Below are 20,169 nucleotides of genomic sequence, written 5' to 3'. Positions count from 1 at the left end.
ACCTTTGCTGCGAGCGCACCGGCGTGCAAGCGCGCCGAGTCATGTTTACGAGCGCAAATAACGGTGCAGCCGCAACTTTTTGTTGCCGTTTCCTTTCCACCTTTTTTCCACAACGTTCCCCGCCACACACACGTACAGTACCGATGATATCACGGTTTGGTAATCGTAAGTACATGTATATCTATCTTGAAACGTTGGCGCGTTAACGCGGGCGTGCATATAGACAACTTGTTCATTTACGCACTGTCGTTACATAATGCCCATTGACGTTTTAACGTTTGTTTGCGTAGATCGAGTGAGATTTACTTGAGTTTATTTTGACATATGATTTTGGGAGCATCGGCTTCCTTGTTTCGTTTAAACAGTAAGTTCGTGGAATATGTAATGTGTGTTGTAGTTACTTGAAAGAAAACACGTTAATTGAAATGTTTAACAAATAACGTACATGCACTTTACATAACATCTCCTATTACTACGTACGACTTATTACGATAATGTAACAGGTTCCTGGCTATTCGTTGCAACATCGGTACGAACTATTCGTATCTCGTGCTTCATAAACGTCGTTGCAGACTGTAACGAAAGTTTTTGTATAGTTTAACTTGTATAACGAGTATCTACGATTTTTTAAGTTCTTAAAAGGAGTAAAATTCTTATTATCGTAACACGTAACAAAACAAGAATTTATCGAAGGTACATTTTCCACGTTATCGTTTACTTTCCGTGAAAATATATAAACTTTACAAGTTAAATTCTTACGTTCGAGCTACTTTATCGCTTGTCGATCAATTTAAACGATACAGCACTACTTTCGATAAATCATTCAGTCAGCAAATTCACCGTTTCTTTCCGGATATCGACGAAGCTTACAACAAAGAATCCGAATTAATATCTGAATGTACAAACAGGATTAGGAAAAGATTTGTAATAAAACTGGGCTGAGGTGAATCCTTAAGCTACGGTGGGGTGTTTGGCAATTTTCGTATATCGATATATCGCGAAAGGAACGATTGGTGGTGGATAGACGTAATGAATAGCTCGGATGGAAATATATCAGGTCAGATGCAGGTTCCAGTGGAAGATAGTCGTTGGATGCAGCAGCAATGGCGGCGTGGGGTAGGTATGGGTGCAATCAGCGCGATGATAACCAGTATTACCGCGTCAGCCCAACCCATCTCGCAGATCTTGGTGGCGTAATTCCCCGGGGTTCTATTTGTGAGGAGGGCAAACGGCTAGTATGACACGTATACTAGGGATGATGTATTCCGCGTTATTTATTTCGAACAACACCGATCGGTACGCCAACAAAATAGAAATCAGGCCGTGGTCCCTGAATATTCACACGCCTTTGGTTTTTGAGTTGGGTGCTGCGGCCATCAATCGTGGAAACGATGTGGTGTGATTAATTTTGCTGAACCTCACGGTTGGTGAAATGCGCCGCGTCGCTCAATTCCTGTCGATCACAGAATACGTCCCTTGTCAATCGCTACTTCATTGAATATGTTTAATAGCCGACAGTCATTGCCAATTGATTATGCGGTTCAATTTGACGAATTTGTCTCTGAAATCTTTGTTACTGGTATTCGCCAAATCTATGAATATTAATGTTGTAGAGAAATAGCGCTTAATTAACTCAGTTATACCGTATATCGTGAATTATTTATGTCATCTTTCCATAAATTTATAATACTAATCTCGAAATTTTAATCCGGTCAAAACGGTATAGCAGTGTTTAAAGTGGCACACGGTCATTCGATCGAATCGGCCTTTCTAAATGGCGTGTTTGATATTTCAAAACTGTCATTAGTTATATTTATTGATATACTACGTTTAGGGATACTTACGAATTATGGCAAATTATTAAGATCTTTACAACGAGAACCCATATAAATTTGATTTTATAATAGAACAATCACGCCAATTATTTGTTATTGAGTTAAATACCATTTCGTCGGTTGAGAGACCGATCTTTTTTATGATTTATTCGGCTGAGAATCATCTTCGTATCGGCTTTGAAAGGAAGAATCTTTCTGCTACGAGCGCGTATAAAGTTCCTAACGCACTGTATATTTCATTCGCTTTCACGAAACTTCCGAAAAATATCATTCCCTTCTGGAAGACAGACCTTCAGGTGACCATTTCCTTTGCGACGATAGCGTCGCGTTAAATTTGAAGTACGATATATGTAGAACGAGGAACAAGTAACCGTAGAAAAACGCAACAGTTACGAACTTCTCGAGTGAACGGTTTCAGGTTGCGTACAGTTCGTAACGTCGTAACGTTTGTCTTTTTCTCACCTGGTTCCATGATCTTTCAATCTTCGTTCACCAGTTTGTCCCTTCTCTCGCTTTGAACATAATATTTCCGCTTATTCGTTTCTACGCATTCGCAGAGTTGGCTGGTGTATACGTAAGTCCATTTTCCTCGTTTCTCTCTCTCTTTCTCTCTCCTTCTCTCTCTGTCTGTCTGTCTTTCTCTCTCTCTCTCTCTCTCTCTCTCTCTCTCTCTCTCTCAAGTAATACGAGCCCCTCCCTCTACCATACTCGCAGCATGCATCCTATTTATTTCCGTGCGAATACCAAGAGACAGAAATAATGATTTTAATAATACTGGAAACCTGGCGTGAGCGTGAGGATTTTCCTCGATTACATCAGAACCATTGTTTCAAAAAGGAACCCGTTCAACATATGAGAACCATTAAATAAAATTTCGCCGCGTCTGCCTGTGCACGCCAGAATAAAAAGCGTTTCGTCCATCGGGACGATCCATTTCCATTTCAACCTTCCAATACTAAATGCATTTTATTCTCCATTGGAATTTCAGTGATTTGTTTCACCCAAAAGTATTCGAGCAGCATATTTAATTATTCGCTCGAACTGCTTGTAATACCATTTTCAATGTGTTTCTCATTTTTTTACATCGATAATATTCATTTCCCATGGCAGGTAAATTGTTGATCCGTTAGTAATTCGATCTTTATTAAAATACCGACCGGTATCATTGAAATGAAAAAATGTATTCCGTCTACGAATTTCATCGTTCCATTGAACTATTTCCGATACGTCTTTTTTTCCTTTTTTTCGGTGTGTACCGATATCACTGAAACATTTTATATATTTTATCGTCGTTGTTTGCGTGTTTAACAATTATTCCCTTTTATATAAATAGATTCCTTGAACCGTTTTCTCTGCTATTTGTCGTATGGTTACTTTTGATGAAAGTTTAGGGAATTGTATAGCTTCTCGTAAACTGAAGGCTTTTAGGGTTAAGCAAACTTCGCGTTTTCCACTTACCGTGGCAGGGCATATGGCGAAATTCCCACGAGTTACTCTTTTACGTCACATGCCTCGTTTCTTTCTTGCCATTTCTCTAGTTGCTTATTTAACGGAATAATACTTTTCCACGTCGCACGTTTTTCACCAGTCCATGATACCTACCACAATCGCCACTCGTCGTAAACACGAACATTTTTTCATTAAAAATTCAATTCGATGCCTTGCGTCTAATGGAAATCTTGTAATTACCTTAATCGCGACACGTCGAGTGTCCAGCCGTTTCTTTCCCATGTCCGGATCCCTTCGTCTTGAAGAGTCTCTTTTAAAACCAGTTAGATCGGCAGTTTTTATTAATCGTGAGAGGAAGAAAGAGACAGAGAGGATAGAGAGAGAGAGAGAGAGTTGCATCTATGAAAACTTGCAACGGTGCTGCCCTGTTTCCGGATACGGAGATGATGTCTCGGACCGAAGGGTATAAGAGCAACGAGAGGGTGGGGGAGTTGGGTTTGAGGTGGGAGAGGAAGTTGCTGGACCATGTCGACTGCTTCCCAAGCCAGCCGAAGTGGACCTATCGACTCGAAACGAGTGTGCTCGACGTTAAAATCCCGGTCGCTGCTCCCGTTTCTCAGCCTCTCCCCCTCTACTACTCTGCCTCTTTCCACCGTCATCGTTCTCTTGCTTTTCATCCCCCGTCCGTAGCCGACCACCACCCTTTGCTACCCCTCTATCTGTCTTTCTCTCTAGTCCGTTCATTCGTCCGTGCGTTTGTATTGAACGTAAACGATGCAATGGGTAGACACGGTCCAGCAAATCCGAAATCCCCTTTTCCTCGATATAAAGCTTTACCCCTTTTTTCGACTTCGTCCTTCCGTTGAGCGCGACTTCGCGCCAATACTTTCTGCGAGCAAACCAGGCGGCACAAGTATCGAGTCACCGGTGAAATCGACTTGCTGTATTTCAAGGATCCGATGAACACTCGGAAATCGAACGTTCCAACTTAACTAAACGTCGATATTGTTACATAATAATGTTTCGATCGTTCGATGGCTATTACGATTGCGTATCGGCTATTATCAATTATCAGTTTCGTTTGATAATTATCTCGTGTTCTACGTGATTAATGGTGTGATTGAAAAAAAAAAAAAGAAAAAGAAGAAAAAAAGGAACACGAGAAATTGTTTCGCCGATCATTTTGAATTTACGGCTATAAAAGTGTAATGTTCCACAGCTCTCATCGGTGAAAACGTCATTTTCAAGCCAGCCAGATCGATGATCACGCCAGAAATGGAATAAACCATGAAATAAAGTCATCGTTGAAAGACTATGGTTCATTTCATTCTGTTTCGTCGAGCTACTGTCGAAGACTTTTATGCAATTCGAGAACGTTCGTCTCAAGTTTTTATGAAACGTATGCTTCCCGGCGCAACGTCGGTAAATTGCTAACAACAACCGTCATTACGCGTCATGCGAAGTACTCGTGATTAATTAACGAAAACTTTTCATTGCCGAACTGAAGTACTGAAACCAAGAAAAACGAGAAAAAAGACTATAACCGTTTTTAATCATTTGTATTGCGTTAAAAGATTCGAGATATAATGACACGTATATTTATATTTATAATGACTTTAGATAATGGTTTCGACAAGATAGTCGATAGGGATGGTGTAATTCCGCACGGAAGTGACAATATTATTCTGTTTCAGGGTGTGACGGGCGACCGGCTGGCCGGGGGCGCCGCACACCTCCTCCATCTCTTCTTCTTCTTGCCACGACCACAACACACAATGTAACAACAACTACCACTACTAGAGTCGTCCGCGTGAACCACGTTCTCAATGTACTCGATGTGGTACGTCACCATACCCCTACTCGGTGTCTCTGAAAATATGTCATCCTTATTAAGTTTTAACGTGTTTCACTTTTACGTTATCGTTGCCTCACAGTTAGTGTTCCTCAATGTTTTAATCAGAAACTCGTGTCATGAGCCCGCAAAAGATAATAGTATCCATCACTGTTGATGAACGCACGTGTGGCGAAGAAAGTGCGCTGCGAACATCGAGCTCGAACGCTAAATTAAATATCAAGCTCGGTAAAACGTTGTTGCGCGGCTTTTTTTATTTCTCCGAGAAGGTTTCGTAGCTCGGTCATAATTACCGTATTCTTCCATTACCTGGCACCTACCTACATATCTGGTACAAAAGCAAATTTTCGTTGCGGTATATTCATTCCCCTTAATTAAACTGTGTCGTTGAATTTCAGTTTTCATGCGAATTGCACTTTAATTAAATCTGTTCATCGAACAATTTTACAGTCCAACTATTTTTTTAAAAGAATCACTTTTGGTCATAGTGCATATGTTATCCTCGTTGGTTTCTTTCTTTTTTTCTTTTTTAATATTTGACAAACGATTTATCATTTCCCGTTTCGCGATATGATTTGCGAGATAAGTTTACACGTGGAGGCAGTGGCACTCTTCGCGCACACGTACGTATTTACACATCCATCAACATTATGTATACATTCTATATTCTATATATATATATATGTGTGTGTGTGCGTGTGTGTGTGCGTGTGCGTGCGTGCGCGCACATATACATACACATATACACATATGTATACGTACATATTCGCTGAGTTCCGTTACAATGTGACTTGTGGTTGGTTTAGTTTCGTTGGTTTATCGGTGTTCGATGTTGGCTGCTATTGTTGGTTGTTAGGTGTTTAGTGGTCACTCTGTGTTGGTGCTCACCCTATCGGCTCCTTCCTTGTACCCGCAACCCTGACAACCTGCACTCCCTTCCTCCGACAACTCGAATCCCAAACTTGATGTTAGAAGTTACAATGTCAAGCTTGTCTCCTGCCACGAGCAATCTTATTGGACGACGGAAAGATCCGCAACACTATTAACGTATATATCAAACTGACGGTAAGGTTTTTATTCGATAGTCTGTTCTTATTCCAGACAGCATGCTGTTTTTACGTATGACAGAAAAGAGAAGTAAGCAAGTGTCGCATGATGAATATCACTGATTAATTAAGAAAAATGATGAAATATATTATATGTCGATGTTCACTAACAGCTGTATATCTAGGATCGATGTCGCGTTGAAATACGAATTCTTGCCGAAAATTGCAAATTGCAAGTTGCAATTTAGCGGCACTTGATGTTAAATGACTTTGTAATGCGTTTGAAGTATGTAAAGCGTTTTCAACGCGATCTTCCTCCCTTGTGAAGAAGTTCGTTATCGATCAAATATATTATTATATATTAAATATATTTTTGTACAATTTTCTTCTTATTCCAAGTCGTATCGTCTAGCTGAGGAAAAGATTTGCTTCATTCAATGAGCCAGCGTTTATTGTATAACGTTAGGAATTTGTGAAAACTGCCGCATACGAATCTGTAGAAAATTGATAGCAACGGACGGAAAGGCACGTTTCGCTTCGTTGTGGAATTTAAATATTTTTGAAGAATGGATACGAAACCGAATAATTTTTATGCAGCGCGCATAAAGGTCTCCCTTACGGAATACCATTTCTAGACCAGGAGTAGATGTGCGTTACTAGAAAACGGCCGACATTTGATTAGAGAATGGTTCATCTTTTACTCGTTTCATAGGTGTACCATTAGTTTGCATCCCATCTAATCAGACTCGAATTTGTTTCGATAACTTTTAGGGGACACGTAATGCAACGGAAATATCTTTTAATTGCGAAACGGTGAGAAATATTCTTACTATTCGAAGCGACGTTAATTATCGAGTGAAATCAATGACTCGATGTATGTACATGCGTGAACGGGCGCAATTTATTCCTGGTTATTTACGCGATAAATATTGATACTAGAATTTTTTTAATCGACCTCGCTAATTAAGTTTCAGAGGGTGCGATAGCTTGTTATCACGGTTTTAATGGGTTTGGAAAACGATCGCTGTTTACGATCCGGTAAAGAGGGAATCTGTGGTCGAAGTGCTTGAATTCTTAATAAGAACCGACCGGAAAAACGAAAAATGCTGCCGTTTACTATGCTATGGGTAAAACAATTACACGAGTAGATAATAAAGAAGTACTTTTAATTGAAAGAACTTTTTGCGGTATTTCGTATTATTAAAATTTACATATTTGTACGTTATGCCGATGCAAAAATAATTGTACGCACGACCGATAATCGAGGCAAAGAAATTGGAATAATCGAAATCGATAATCAATAGCGAAATAACGAAACCAAAAGTTATTCCGAAATTATATTCGTATTGGCAATGAAAATGGTAAGAACGATTATAATATTTATATCGGTATAAATACTATGTGGAATTCTTTAATGGAAACCATATCCGACATATGCGTCCTGCCCTATATCACTTACGTGCATTTAAGTCTAATCGTGTAAGACCATAGTCTGGATCTGCGTTCCAATTCCATTTGAAACGACGAGTGACATTTTATTCTATTGAATTGCGTCGGGATGTGGAAACGGTAGAGAGAAAAAGAGGACGTCATGCTGCTCAAGACCGTTCTGACTACGATGTATGTGAGAAAGAAAGTATAGACCGAAGGAACATTTATTTGCTGGCAGGAATCCTCGGCAGTTTTTCAGCCAGACCGTGTGGAGTTTTGCAAAAGGCAATTCGATTTCAAGCACATTCGGACAATATTAAAAGGTAATTGGATTTCGACCTGGCTAGTTGTTGCCAGCGTGCACGCCTCGATCCCGGTGTAGCAATGGGAATGGAGAAGAGGGACGGTAAATGCTGTAAGGGGTGTCGAATCGGTAGAAAGAGGAAGATAACAAAAGTAGGGAGCTTGTACGCGTGTTCGCAAACCAGAATAATGGATAGTCGTTAAATTTAATTGGCACATAATTATCGGGAGTCCTGGCACCAAGCAGATCGTTGCACGCCACATATCGTTGTGATCCCCTTGCCTTCGCTTCGATATCGAGGAAACTCGATTACGCTCGAACGTTATGTGTTGTCCATCTATATTTTGCGTGGCAGAAAATTCCCTGAATCACGGTTTTTGGAAATTAAGTCTAACAACGATAGATTCGGATAACTTTACCCCGTCGATCGAAGATTAATTTTCAATCTTTTACAATTCTACGACTATTTGTAATTTAGCGAAGGCAAAGTCGAATTAACGACATAACAAAATTCAAGATCGCTCGATATTCCGGTTGTAGCAAAGTAAATTCACCAACGGGGTAACGCTTGATCTCGCTTTCGCGTAAACGTCTTGCGAGAAAACGTCGGGGTTCCGTTGGCGAGAAAGAATCTGAATAATACAACGATCACGTGAAGCAACAAGACCGAGGGAAAAGGCATCAAGGGAGACGAAGTTGGAACGAAAGGAGGATCGTGGAAACGTGGATAAAAATCTATGAATGTCTCGAGTCTCGAGGGAAGTTCTCCATAAGCGTAAAAATACCTAGCACGAAACTCGAGTAGGAGGACGGAGAGGACGCACGATCTTAAAACGCTTAAATACGCTTAAATCGGTTGGTGAATTAATTTACTAATCACTTAGGGTAGTCGCGTTTAGATAGGGTTATCGACGGTACCGGATAAGCGTTTGTAGTGGGCACGAGCTACAGAGCTTCTCCGTTCGTACCTATCGTATCGCATCGTATGTAACTAGGATATCGGCGCGTACCAATAAATAAGCCGACCGATACCATCTTTCATTTCGATAATTATTATTTGGTACAGTGTTAATTAATTAAACAGGGAGAAGCAGGATGGTCGGGTAACCGCTGCCGGTAGTATGTAGCACTCGGAATAGAGTGCTCGAATAGACAGGGCACGCGTACTGTACACGAGCATGATCGCACCAGGTGATAACTCCTCGGGCTCTCCGGCTAATTACCGGATGAAAGAGCTATCTGGCGACTGTCGTCAAAGCCCTGGTGAAACCTAGTAAATGCACCTGCCGCGCCATTGTGATATTTTAACGCGGCCGCGGTTTATACAGCTTCGCCCGGTTTTCCGTGTATCTAATTTTCATTCGGCATTTTCAGTTCCTGTGAACGAGTACGCGCACCGACGTGATTACGAATAGGCTGCTCGTTTTAATGGCATTGCCAAATATGCAGTCTCGGAAACGGCCCTGCCGAACTTCCTGAAAAATGGAACGTTGTTCTACGCCATTCTCGTTATTATCGTGCCTATGTTTATACGGTTGCTTCGAGACGGATACTTCATTCGCCAGCCAGCGATTGATAAAAGAGGTTCGAACGGTCGAGATTCTTACGCTCGAATTAAAAGAATCGTACACGTAAAAAACGGTGATCCTGTCTTCGCTTCTGGATATTATTTTTCATAATCAGTTTGCGGAATTTGTTCGCGGTAAAAGAATCGAGAATATGGTTTCCGCTCGAATAAATGGACGATCGAGAATTTACCGTGGTACGGTCTTTTATATAATAAAATGTTCAAATTATCTTTCGAATCTACAAGGAACTTTCGTTCCGGGCGAAGCGTACGTGACATCGGCGAGTAGTAAATGTCAGGATCACGAAAGTCCAAGCAATTCGGACTAGAGCCAACGGAGAGGAACCGGTATAATTTATTAATTTAATGCGTGCCTTTTTGGGTCAGAGTGGTATCTAGGTGAGAGGACGTTGGCATTTTTCCCAAGCGACAGGGAAAAATAATTTTCTTTTTCTCCCTGTCGTGTTTCTCTGGATGTATGATCCCTAAACGGCCTGTAGAGAGTAACCAGTCGCAAACAAATAAATAACAACGTAATCACGAACACCCGCTGACTAAGATTCATGGTGCGAAATATTCAACCATTAAGCCGCCCAGCCTGTTACTTCGACCAACAATTAGTAATTGATGGTGGTATATTCCGTCCTTGAATTAATACAGTAGAAAAGATTACCGGTTAATAATACACGCCTGCGGTTTCATATGTCTTTATGCTATTTAAACAATTTTTATTCTACCTAACAAATTCTTATAATTTAAGAATGTATTTTGATCGAAAGTGTTAATTAAGTATGAAATACTTGACTTTGAATATATAGGTCGACAGGGAAGCTGAAAGAAATTTAATTATGATACCGTGACGATTTCTTCGATATCGGTCTAAAAATCTTGAAGTAACTTCAAACGATTCATCGTGGCACTCTAAGTCGATGGAAATACTAGTTTCTCGACTTCGAATTTCCTGATTCAAATAACCTTGATAATAAAGTGTCCTTGTTGCGGATCAAAAATTCAATAACCAGTAAAAGTATTCGTGAGATATGTTCAACGAGTAACGAGAATAGCATGCGAAAGAACGAAAGGAGATATGAAGAACGTTGGAGAAACGGAAAGAAAAGGGAGAGAAAATGATGGCGTCACAGAAGAAATACGTGGAGAAAGAAAAGAGAGGAGGAAATGAGAAGGTCGAATGGCGAAACACACGGTTGTACTCAAGTAGCGCTTCTATTCAATTTAGCTGCTGCATGCCACGGATCCTCGCTCTCTCGCGTATATTTGCCGGGATTTGATTTACGCATAAAATATTCACCTTGCCCAAGATTTCGTTAGAGTTTGAAAGTTCGGAAACGCGCAGCCGCCGCCAACTGCTACTGCTACTGTTACTACCACCGCCGTTGCTACCGCTGCGCTGCTGCAATGCAAACAGCCAAAGAAAGGGACCAAGTAAAAGTAACTGGAGAAACGAAAGTGTACACCAAGATTCAAGAGGATGGTATGGAAACGAAGGGAAAGATCGTGAAAGAGAAAGAGGAACAGAGAGAAAGAGAGAAGTTCGCGAATGGTTGAACAATAGAAGAGCAAGGTGACTTTTACGAAGGATTCTGTGCGAGAGTCTTGAGGTATCTACAGTAGAAAACTTTTCGGAGGTGAAAAAGGAACGAAAACAAAGAAATAGGAACGAACGCGAAGCTGCAGAAATTTCGTGACCTCCGTGATAACTTTTTCCCTTTCTTTCTAGTCCCTTTTCCTTCTGACTGCGCCTACACGTTCTCCATTTCTTTCTATTACGGAGGTGATAGACGGAATGATCACTGAATCGAATGAATCAGAGAGAAGCACGAGGCTGAACATTTTACAATCGATATCCGCGATGAGCATGAACTCACACCAGTCACCTAAAGTTCGAGATGCGCTTGATAACAACTTACTACCCTACTTCTCCTTCTTCCAAATATTACTTGCGCGAGTATCTTTCACAGAAATACAGTATTTATGAAATCGCATAATTGTCGTTACGCTTTCAATATTAACGTTTCGTTTAATACCTTTTGATCTGTCATAACTTTATTTCAATTGTTGTCCTATGTTGCGTTGAATCGAATTAACCTTTAGTACTCATCAAATAAAATTATAAGGACAGCTGTATTTAAGCTTCCTGTGCGCATAATTGCATAGGATGAAAGCTGAATTGCGAAGTGAAGTAAATAGTAATGGCTTGATGATAGTTGTCGGTACTCTGTAAGAGAATATTATATACACACTATGGTATAATATGGTATATATTACACTATGGTATAAGAAAAATGAAACTATTGGGAGTAACCATAAAGTTTACTGTTCTTGAATTATTCGATAAACTTCCGGGAGATTTCCATTTTACCATACTTCGTTAGCATATTGGAAATTTTATTCGTCGATTACTAATAAGACCGTTACTTTATAAATTCACCGTGTTTATAATGCAATAATATATCTGTTCGATCGTTCGCGGAGAGACGCGATCGCGGAGAAGGCGCGTCAACGGCAGTTGTATTTCGGTTAGGATAATAGAGGCGGTTGAATTAGTATAACACTGAGTTTAACAGGTTGTGATATATGCTTTGTTCTAACAACTTCTTTCACGGATTATATAAATGTTCGGTGAGACTCGCGGGGTAAGGTTACGACGTCGAGTTGTAACGTCGTGTTTGTAATTGAAAATACTTGTTTGTATCGCATGTTAGGAAATATACATTTAGTACGGCCAAGATATATTTGCAACAGTTCGCACAAAGCAAAACTTCAGCTATAGCGAGGCGCTCGAGCGAAGTGCGACTTTGAATAGGAAATGGAATAAGAAGCAATTCCAGGATAAATTTTAGGAAATATGATTCTTATAGATCGGTATCTCGCGTTAAGCATTGTGCGTGGACTTTCTACTTGTGCTTATATCTGTACTTTCACCGTTGCGTGGAAGTTTCGGAAGCTCGGAGAATTTATCCACATCGGTACTTCTTCTGTCCGAAAACTTACTCTGGGATGGCAGGATATGGGGGCAGAGGGGACGCATACACGTGACCATGGCAATATGTTCGATGGCAGGACCGTTAGCTCGCCCTATTGGTTCCGAAGGACCCAAGCTCGAGCTGCTCTCTATTCCATTTATTCCGTATACATAATACATCGTTTTGCGAGCAACCAGGCCCCATTTGGATTCCTGTCGAGCATGTAGGTATTCTTATTTCTACGCTCGATTTAACGGGCTGTGATGGAAACAGCATTTCTGCTGACCTACCTAATCTTATCTATCAGTTCCCATTGTTGGTCTAGTTCATCAATCTTTATGTTCATTTGTATTGTATTGGGGCTGCATTCCCACGTTTTAGTGCTTATACGTATGATAATTAAATCGGGAAAACGCCTGATAAGGCTGTAACAAAGATCAATGAAATTACGTCCATCGATCGTATAGTGCGATTTATGTCTGTAAAATGAGTGCATTAGGAACACACGCAATACCTTTGCATTATATTAAGGAGGAACCTAATTAGCAAAAAATATAAAGAACTTAATCAGATAAACGTCGGACTGTCGCAATTTATTACGATGAAACGGTAACTAGTGTTGGAAATAATGTTGGCGCTCGATCCAGTCAGGCAAGTGTTACTCGTAATCATTCTCACGTTCTTTCATAATAATTTAGTCAATATTACTCACAATTAGTGTTCAACTTTATTACAAAAACTGGATTTATGGCTGTAAAACGCGTTAAACGCACAGATAGAAAGAAGATTGGGAACGCAGTTACGACGACTTCGATATACTACGCCTGTCACATTAAGAACACGTGCAAATAGAACAAAGTGTCTTTACTTTTTCCTCGAACTTTTTCATACTTCTTAAATTGTTCTCAAGTAGAACGAAAATAAAAACTGTCTTCCTAAACGAAATATCTAAACTTTTCTTGAACGTTGCAAACTATTTACTCCAGAAAACCTCGACTTTGATAATTTTGACTTTAGATACCTGTAGCGGCACACGAGCTAGAGGATAATTCGAATCGTGTTGTTGTTTTGCCTCGGAGTATCAACATCGTTAGGATATACATAATGTAATAGTAAACAAACTCCGCGCAAAACAATATCGCTGCTACGTGCAATCGTCAATGTCGAATTTAAACTTTCCGGTACTCCCCTGACCAGTATAAATAAACGAACGCGATCGTAAGACGACCAGTTCTGTCAGTTTCAGTCTTGAACAATTTTATTAGCGATGAATACGCAGTCTTTAGCGAATCAGTTAGTATCGAGCGTTCTTATCGAACATTCTTTTAACGACCAGTCATCGAGCAATCTACGGTCGACTGAATTATATTTGTAATATTTTAAAATATATTTGACGGTTTTAGAAACAAGTAATCTAGTCATTTAAACATCAACTGAACCAACCATCCTCCGCATACTTATTAAAACTTTAAAAGCTGAACGTTCAAAATTTATCGAGTCCTTAAAAAATGGAAGCTTCGAATTATGTTCGAAGCGTTTCAAAGCTCGTATGAAAGCTCGTTGTCAAGCCGCATTGTTGATATAGAATTGTTTCTTCCTTTGTATTCGCACAATGCGTTTATAAAAAAATTTGATGTATCGAGCCGTGAATGAGTCTTGCATTCTGATGGTGTTTCTATAAAATACGTACGACTCCGAGCGCGCAACGTCAATAGCTGTCGACGACTAATTTACGACTTTTGGACAATATCTGTTGAACGAGATATACCTGATAACATTCTCTCAAAAGAGGAAGGTAACTGATCGAGCGAAAGAATTTTCAAGTTTAAAAGCGTGCGAGTTATGTATCGTGGGAAAGTTAGCTGGCACCTTTTGACCGAGAGGAAACGAACGAGCGCGTCTTTTTCCATTTCAAAAGCTGCTTCTCCTCGAACGATCGCGAACCATCGCTTCTGACAGACGTAATACGCGTTTGAATCGGTCTCGCATGAATATGAATGGAATTGCAAGGGCTGGAAAGGGGACTCGGGGCGAAAGAGGGTTTAACTCGATGAAATCCATGGTTCTACCTGGCAGTGCACAGTGAGCCAGCCGTCTCTCACACAGGTGCTCTATCGAGTACGTGTCCCGATAATGTGCGGCCCCGAAATATAATCCTCGTCACGGTGGCGCGCGACGAAAGCTTCGGTTTCGATGCGGCGAAAATCGCGCATAGCTTACCTAACCTGCTATTTCATGCTACAGGAACCAGCTTTGATCGCCATATAGGCAGGACATAGGCGGATCCCGGTGAATGGCTTGCCGACGCCGGCATATCGCGGATGCAACGCGTAATTACTTTATACGTTTATGGCGACGGCCCTTTCGTCGGGCCCCTTTTGTCGAGCGCACCGTGTGATTTATCGAGGTAACCCCGCTGCTACCAGCAGCCACCCTGGGAATTTCTAAAGCCCGCGCGGATCTCCACGCCAACGCTATCGTTTACCACCGACGAATTTGTAACCGATCCTTGTAATCCCACGTTTAACAGGTACAATCCTTCTTCATCGTTCATAGAGTTTGTCGATGAATAGCAAAAAAAAAAAAAAAAAATTGGCTGGTTCATCTTCGAAAATTATAAATGGCATAAGTGTCTTTGATGGAATAAAGTTTTCTAGAATTTTTGAACGTTTCTGTATTGGTAGGAAATAGCTTTTAGGTGTTCAGATCATATATCACAGCAATCGTGCTTCCGAGCTGTCTAACTATTAATGGATGCGTGAGGCGACTGACGAAAGGAAAAGAGAAGAGAAGAGAAGAGAAGTATTCCTGGCGGAAAGGTGTCATGTGACGTGCAGAATAATCGATAAGCATTGTCTGATCGGAAATCTGGCGTGGCTCGGCACCCAGGGACCAGAATCCATACCCGTGGTGATTCGTGCCACTACTATGGTATTAATATTTGACACACATCATTCGGTTTTACTGCCGGTATAAATGCGTCGGATAGGGTTGTGCGTGCATCGTGAATCACCGGAAATGCGATTCGCCCGGGAATCGATAGATGCTGGATACGTAAGCGGTCAAGAGTACTAGCATCGTGAATACGTATGCATCATTTTCGTCACTCGAAAACCGATTTTGAACGATCGCTGTCCGAAGCATATATACGATCATTCGTGATAGTTCACTGACACGTAATGGTTACTGCATGTAGAAGAGTCGACGCTTTGATAAATACTCTGTATTCGATCCGAAACAATTTTATTTGACAATAACCTCTTCCAGTTAGACTGCCGAGTCCCCTTTTTAGGATTACAGATTATTTTTCGGTTTTTTGTATTTCTTACGTAGTTGTTATTATATTTCCCTTTCGTTATAGTAACGATAAGAATAATTATTCGCTTTTATCTCGCATGCGCGCTAGAACATCCCGTTTAATTAAGAAGCATTTCTTTGAATACAGAATATTCTGGAAAATTAAGTAGCGGAATTTACCGCAGGCAACGGTGTTCGATTCAAGAAAATAATTAATTCTCTTTGTTACTGGCGTGTCTATCGGGAATCACCAAGCACGTGGTTATGGCAGCTGGTCTTCAACGGAATTCTCCAGTTTTGTACCTCGAAAGTTCCTTTACCGATTTCATCATCGCTGCACTATAATTTTGCAATCTTTGTCTCTCTTCCACTTCTCCAACTTAGGGATATCTGAAGTAGTACTTGCAGTTAGATCGATGCTAAATTATGTCGCCAAGCCTGCTCTTCGTTCATAATTATGATAGCTCCTTTGCAAATTACTCGGCTGAATAAACGATAAAACTCTATCGTTATTAATGGGCGCCTGCGTTTTTTGTCTCTGCTTATTTTTCGATATCATCGCCGGAAAAAGAGTAGAAAACGTTCGTTCGGTAATTATACCAGATGGGGCAGCAGACACTTTTGCCAACGGTAATCGACAAAATTTCCTGCGCTTGAAACGTCCTTCTACTCTGAATAATTGCAGGCGATTCAATGGGATAATATTATTTTGTGAATTTAATTGAACGCTTCCTTCGCAGTTCTTTATTCCCGTTCAAATGGTAACGTATACTCGTGTGTGAATTAAATTTACTTTTCAAACGAACGACAAAAATGTTGATTATTACGTATTCTTCTTTTGGAGGAGGAACGTTATAAGAAGGAAAGGCAGTGGCTTTCTTCGTCGCTTTGAAGAGTAACGGAGAAAGAAAGGGTGGTACGAGTTCTATCAACGACCGATGTCCTAGAGAAGGGAAAGAACATGATCGAAAAAGTTTAGACCGATGTCATGCGAACACGCTCTTTTCGCTGAATCTTGAATAGCCTTAGGAGCAGATTACCCTATTACCAGAAGGAAGTAAATTTCTAGTTTTATCTCTACCAGTATGGAGATGGTTGAACTTGCTTCAATCTTTCGACAACCAAGGGTCAGAAGCGTACCGTCGCTCTTGCCTTTGAAGTAACAATCTACTTCACGTAATAATGCTACATAATTCTCGACGATTAAAGGTTAAGAGGGTAGGCTTGTTCTTAACACAACGCTTTTGTTTTACTTTGTGCGGTTCGATTTACCATGTCGGCATTGAATATCGTTACAACTGCGAGTCCTATACTCTTTTAGGTTGAGTAGTATGCGCGGAAAAATGGAATACGTTATTTCGCCTATGGGAACGTTATCAAGTAAGGCATAATTGAAACACTCGCTAGAAAATAAATACTATATTCGGCGAAATAAAAAGCCTGATAAGACTATCTGTATCTGTAATTTTTTCTTCGGTGGACAACTCCTTCTAGAAGGGATGACTCGTGTTAGGTTGGGGTTAGGTTTGAGCCAGAGATGTGAAATAGGTTGCGTAGAGATGAGGTCTAGATAGAAGAGACAGCGTTTACATGCGAGAGAAAAAGAGAGAGAGAAAGAGGGAGAGGGTGCGAGCAGGACGTTGAAGAGGGAATTTCGGAGGACGCAAAGAGGTGGATGGGTACGGACTGGCCATGTAAAGCGGAATGAATCTCGTAGCCGCACGTGGCTTGGCCGCGATCCACGCTATCCAAACCACTCCTCGCGTTGTGCAAGCTTTTTATGTCGAGAATTTAAATTAGATACAACCACTCTCCATCCACAACCACTAAAACTCGCGCCGCGCCTACCGAATCACCTTGCAGATACTCCTTTATTTCACGGCACTTTACTCCACCCCGCTGTTTCACTAGTCTTAGCATTTAAAGATGACTGCCTGTTAGGTGTTGAAAATATCTTGCCGAATGTTTTGTAACAATTATTAATCACCATCGTGCTTATTATCACCGATTAATATTGTAACGTACTATAATGTTATTTGTTGTAAAGATTAATTACAACAACAATAGGAAATACTTAACATGTTGCGTATTTTTCGATATGTAACGTTTTAACGTTAAATGAGTCAATGATATAAGAGATATAAGAACTGGTATTCCTATTATTTATTTAGATTTATTTAGATACTTTATTTAGATCAGCCGTGAGCTTAAATGTCAATAAGTGACGCTCAGAGAAAACTAACCTGCTGTCGTTTCGATTTGATCGATACCGGTCGAATCCAATACCGGTGCAAAACATCGAAGGTGCCTACCGAGAGGTGTAGGTTGTTGGCTAGAGGCGTGTCAAAATGTGATTGCGGCAACATTGCGTCACCGCCACTGGTCCCGGGGTATCTTTGGAGGCTCGTCGTTGGAGAGGACGAAGTAGGATTCTCCTCCTTTCGAAAGCGTCGTTAGGGGCCTCTGGCACGTGGCCAATCACATCGACTAGCTACTGTGTATGTTTCATCCGGCACAGTGTCTAGCTCTCTGCTCTCTCTCTCTCTCTCTCTCTCGCTCGCTCTCTCGCTCGCTCTCTCACTCACTCTGCACGTGGATTTCTACTCTTGGTTCTAGGCTGCTCTGGTATAGGCTGGTCTGCTCTCCGGCACGACGTATACACGACGAGAGAGGAATCGGCTAAAGGGATTCTCGTTTCTTGTTTGCACCTATCACCCACCACCCATCTACGGAGTGTCTTCTTCCCTTACAAACATCGATATGACCAATATATCGGAATATAGCCAAGACATTGTGTGTACAGTCGGTTCGAGCATCCGTGACCGTTCCGATTTTCCACTTTCCCCACGAAGGAAATTACTTCGCGATCGAGTCTGTACTTTATCTCGGTTTTCGGACCGAACTACCGACTAAATAATAGCTTTAGCAATACCACGTTGCAGCCCATTCCGTACGCGAGATCTATTAACTCCGTACGGTGTATCGAGATTAACGTAATCGTGTTTGTAGTGAATCGATAAACATCTACTACTGGATAAATTGGACACGAGTGTATCGTTCGAGAAAACGATAAGGAATTACATAAGTGTTGTTTTTGATTATAGTAAATTTTCGGTATCTACGAGTAGTCAGTCAGTTTTTGTATCCTTCGTTTCATTGCAAATCCATCGTGTTAAAATGCTTTTTTCCTTATCATCGTTTAATACTTTTCACATATCAAAGGATACATGGACGAGGAAGCATGGACAGGAGATTAACGTAGTACGGTTACATCGGTGAAGTAAATGCGAACATCTACTTTACATCCAGCGCGATTCAGACAGTTTACCACCTGCGATTCAGTTCGTATTCAAGGAAGAGAGAAAGAGGTAGAATGGGTGAACTCGAATTAGAAGTGGAGTTTGAGGGAATGAGCCGAGTTAGTTAGTATGCTAATCCCAAAGTGGAAACACTTAAATTCATTACACAAACTACTAATTACGTGGATAATGAGCTATCGCTAATCGCCGAAAGAATTACATTTCCCTCGCTTAAGAGGTTTCAACCTGAAATTCACGGTTACAACATAATAGAAGAAATTGATGTATTCGCATCAACGAAACGAGCGTGGCGGGATCTTTTGCATTCAACCAGGAACGATCTTCAGCTCACGTTTTCGGGCCACGGCTTGGGAATTATATCAAAAAGCGATTTTGATCATTGACATTCAGCAGGCAACGGTGGTACGTGAGTTCCGGTGTAGTTGTGCAAAAGTTTAACGTATTAATTACGGAAAGTTCCACCAGCCCGGTTTCTTTTCTCAGCCGCTTCTGCTCCGGTTGCTTCTTTTTCTTCTTCGCCTCCTTCGTCTTCGTCGCCGACGGACCGTATCGCATTACTTAATGCCAGTGCCGGCACGAGCTACTAGCTTTTAACGAGGTGAAACGTTTGACGCCTCGTAAAAGGACCGGCCAAGCTAGCTTTTCTTTCAATTTCCTAAAGAAGCCCCTCGACATTTACGACACTGAATTATACCGATTGGGAGGTGATTTTAATCACCGTAAAGTTTGAACAACAGTTTCCGACATTTCTGACATTCGTAAAGCGTTCTATCGCTTACCCGCGGAAACACTCTACAGCAGCTTATGATTATTAGATCCCTGGTAATTTACATTATTTCGTACAATTATTTTCAGAGTAATAAAGATTAAAATTCTTGGAACAATTTGAAAAAATACTGTGTATCCCGTATTGTTAAGTAATATATAAATTTTCCATTGGATCGCAAACGTTTAACACGCGTTCTCATTCCACTGCTAAGCGAGCTTCTTTGTTAAACATAGAGTTTCAGGTGCGTCTACGTTCGCTCGTAGGTCCTTCTAGACGCACATAGGCAAATAAATAGTAAATTGAGACTAAGAGATC

General features: G+C 40.8%; 1 protein-coding gene across 4 annotated transcripts in view; it reads left to right on the top strand.

Moving 5' to 3' along the window:
- Positions 1 to 20,169, top strand: part of LOC117208878 (CUGBP Elav-like family member 4) — a 535,997-nt gene that overhangs the window by 151,629 nt on the left and 364,199 nt on the right. For 2 of the 4 annotated variants that reach the window (XM_033450366.1, XM_033450372.1), the window contains exon 3: positions 4,979 to 5,124. The exons of the other annotated variants lie outside the window; for them this stretch is intronic. The gene's annotated coding sequence lies outside the window, so the exon portion shown is untranslated. The remainder of the gene's footprint in view (positions 1 to 4,978; positions 5,125 to 20,169) is intronic. 4 annotated transcript variants of the gene reach the window in all.

This window comes from Bombus bifarius, unplaced genomic scaffold (assembly GCF_011952205.1).
Source record: "Bombus bifarius isolate JDL3187 unplaced genomic scaffold, Bbif_JDL3187 scf7180000008163, whole genome shotgun sequence".
Classification (NCBI taxonomy): Eukaryota; Metazoa; Arthropoda; class Insecta; order Hymenoptera; family Apidae; genus Bombus; species Bombus bifarius.
This window is presented reverse-complemented; position numbering and strand designations above follow the sequence as displayed.